Genomic DNA, 3,730 nt, shown 5'->3' on the forward strand with positions numbered 1-3,730 from the left:
GCACCAAGCCTTCCTTTCTTCCTGGTACACACATCTCCTACCCACAAGAGAGCCTTTATTTAAGTGGACTCAGGTTTGTACAAATTCTTTTCCCCAAATGATGGCACTTCCTGTAAGGTTTCAGATTATTATATTCTTGGGTTAGTTGAATAAAATGTGTGTTCTGGTCTTTGATAGTTGACTGATTGCCCTAGTGAAATAACTGGAAATATTGGGTTGTTGGAAAAGTCATGATGTATTTCTCTGTTTTTCTATGCAAAAATGCATCATGACTTTTCCAATGACCCAATAATTATGTTTTCACTGGAGATGTGTGTACGTGTTATTTATATTAAAAATATTAAAAACATATTTGTATTTAATCTACTCAGCCACAGTTTTCCCCCACCCTGCCCCTGAAAACACTCATACGAGCAGGACTAATCGTAAGAAATGCCATTACTAATAAAATTTCCGAGGCTAAGACAGAGGCTGGTTTGGATGTGTGTTGGGTCATGCAGTTTCTTCTAGACTATACAGTCATTTTAAGATGATGGTCTCCAAATAGCCAAAAACCATTTATTTCTGACTTTTGGAGCAAAAATTATTTTAGCAGTTGGAAAAAAAATGCTTTAATATCTCTTGAGACTTTTAAGTTCGTGTAAACAAAAACAGCAAAACCATGTGGTGCCTATTTGGAATTATAACCGCGTATTTCTCATCTGGCATCAGAGACAGTGATCCAATTCACATTTACTGAGTGTTTACTGAGATGGTAAGAGACTGCTTTCTATATTTGTCAAGTTCACATCCGGATTTAGAAAAGCTGGGGCCATGATAATGTTTACTTGGGGTGAAGAGGGGAGGCAGGATAGGCAAAGAACAAACAGCCCATGTTTAAAAAGTTAACCAACTGACAGTCATTATCCAATGGTTACAACTATCAGGTTATAAATACAAGTGCTGTTTTAAGCATGTAGTGAGTGCCCAATAATTTATTGACTGGGACAAACTTTGGGTCCATAATCTTCAAGGCTCCTGGAACAGCAGGGGGCATACTAGCTCGGCATATTTGTTTAGGAACCTAGGACAATAAAGCATGTTTAATGAAGACTTCCAGAACTGAAGAAAGATGTTCATGGTTCTGGTTAGCTCAATTAGGTACCAAGACAGAGGCAGTGAGCTTTGAGTCTTTGTGGGTATGGGCTATTCATCAAATTGTGGGGCACTTTGAAGGATGAGCACTGTTGATAGTGAGAAAAACTCATTAGGCACCATGATTAGAGGGAAAACACAACTATGAGGGAGTCAGGAAAATCATGATGTATTTTTCTGTTTTTCTACGCAAAAATGCATCATGACTTTCTCAACAGCCTAATATATTCTAGTAATAGTGGATTGTTTGTATAAGAGGGAAAGGATATTTTAACAGGTCAGGAGATGAATAAAAATGGCCTAGAGAAAGAAAATAAGAGTCGAATCTCAGTAAGTTCAAGTTTAGACACAGAGCAGATGGAGTGAGTCTCAAACTTTTTTTTGGAGAGATTTTTGCTATAGGGCACATGCGCTCACCAGAAAGACAGAGAGAGACAGAGAGACAGAAAATGAGAAATCACCCCCCACCCCCAGGGGAATGGCCATGCTGCAATCCCTTCTCCTCCAGTCTCCCCTGGGGATCTCGGGACTCAAACTGCAGTTGACTACATGGGAGTCCAGCGACATAGCCATTATGCCAACTGCTGGTCCTGTAGTCTCAAACATTTTTTGAAGTTGTATTTATGTATTCCATAAGTGAGAGAGACACAGAGAGAGAGGAACAGAGACAGAGATATAGCACCCCCAGCAGGGTCTTGACACTATGATCCATTCCTAGCTTCATCCAGCCTGGGTATACATGTGGTCCACATACTCAGGGAGGTCTTTGGCTGTGAACCAATAACCCTTCCATGTGGGTTCGCCTTGCAGAGCATCACATTTTACTGTTGTGCTCCTGCCCAGCATCTCAAACTGTTATGATCATAACTCATAATTTTTAAAGTCATTTAGTGGTGTGACCTATGGCATGTGCACGCACACATCCACACCCACTCACAAACATTTATCTGAAATGAAAATGTCAAAAAGTGATACTCTTATCATAGAATTTGGATATTTTCTATTCTGTTCTTTCATCGTTTCAAGAATGCTGGCATGACCTGCCTGCCTGACTTCCCAGCCCATAATGGGCTATGAGCTGTAGTTTGAAACACACAGCACCAAGGGAGGTAAAGACAGGGTGAGGAGCACAGAATTTTGGGAAGGTCTCATCTGTCATACATAGGTTGAAGAAGAGAAGGCTGGGATGGTCCACCCTTGTCAGGAAACTTCCTTGAATCTAGAAGGCTAAGAGATGTGCCTTGCCTATGGGAATCAGGTGAGAGCCACGATCTGCCCCAAACCGCTGGATACCTGTCACCTGGGCTGACTTGCCTAGAAGACATGGCAGAATTTCCACTGACACTTAGGAGATATCAGGAGGGGATCGGGGGTCGAGATCACTGAATGATGCTAGTGATAAGGATTCTGGAAAATGTATGCTGTATGGTGACAATCTTCGCAGACCTTACAGGGGAAGTAATTTATAAGTAGGGGCTCGACCCTGCTGTGCTCAAAATGTTGAATGAGTTTCTTATGACACTTGGAATAGAGGCTGAAATCCTTGCCAGAAGCCACAGACCTTGCACAGCTTCAGCCCTGCTTTTTCTGTGGCTGCTTTCCTCTCTGCTCTGTCCTCTAGCTTGCAGAACACTTTCAAATGTTTCACCCGTGTTCCCTCACACTGTTCCCTCTGCTTCAGTTGCTTTTCTGTTCCACAGACAAGTTAATTTTTACTCCTTCATTAATCCTTTCCTAAGGCCTCCCAGTTAGACTCTCATACAAGAAAGATCAATCATTTGTGTAAGCATGTAATTAATATGTATATATATCCCCCTCCAGACTGTGAGCTCTGGAAACAGAGACTGTGCCTGATTAAACAAACAAACAAACAAACAAAAACACACAAAAAACTACAGCTTTGGGGCCAGTAGGTGGCACGATGGTTAAGGGTGCTGGACTCCCACATGGCTGACCATGGTTTGAGTCCTGGACCTGGCAGCTTACTTTCTCACTTTCTTTCTTTCCCTCTTACCCTGTCCCTCTCTGGTTAAATTAAAAAATAAATAAGGTAAAATAAAATAATTCTTTAAAACATTGCTACAATTTTTAATGTCTTACTGGGGGGCCGGCAGGTGGTGTGGTGGTTAAAGGAGCTGGAATCCCACATGACCGAGTGCAATTCAAGTCCCGGATCTGCGGCTTGTTTTCTCACTTTCTCTTTCTCTCTCTTGTCTCTATCTGGTCAAAAAAATTTAAAAAAAAAATAATGATAATAACAAATGGAATTAAATAAATAAATCTTTTTTTTTTTAAAGTCTTACTAGAGAATTGCATTTTTTTAGATGATACAGGGAACATAAACATAATAAACATAAAAGAGGGAGTGTGAAAGAGAAAGAACCCCTCTCCCCCACAATGCAGCCTGGTCATTCAGCAAGCCTTTTCTCATATTCTCTTTCCCAGTAAGATCCTAGGCATAGCAAACATCTCCAGCATGTTTGTCAAGCCACCAGGGCTGGAATTTGAACCCTGGTTGGTTATGTGGGATCTGGCTTCCCTTGTTATTGTACTGCAGGGCTAGTCCTTGCATTCAATTTTCTTTGGTAACTTTTGG

The sequence above is a fragment of the Tupaia chinensis genome, unplaced genomic scaffold, assembly GCF_000334495.1.
Source record: "Tupaia chinensis unplaced genomic scaffold, TupChi_1.0 Scaffold000119_2, whole genome shotgun sequence".
Taxonomy (NCBI): Eukaryota; Metazoa; Chordata; class Mammalia; order Scandentia; family Tupaiidae; genus Tupaia; species Tupaia belangeri.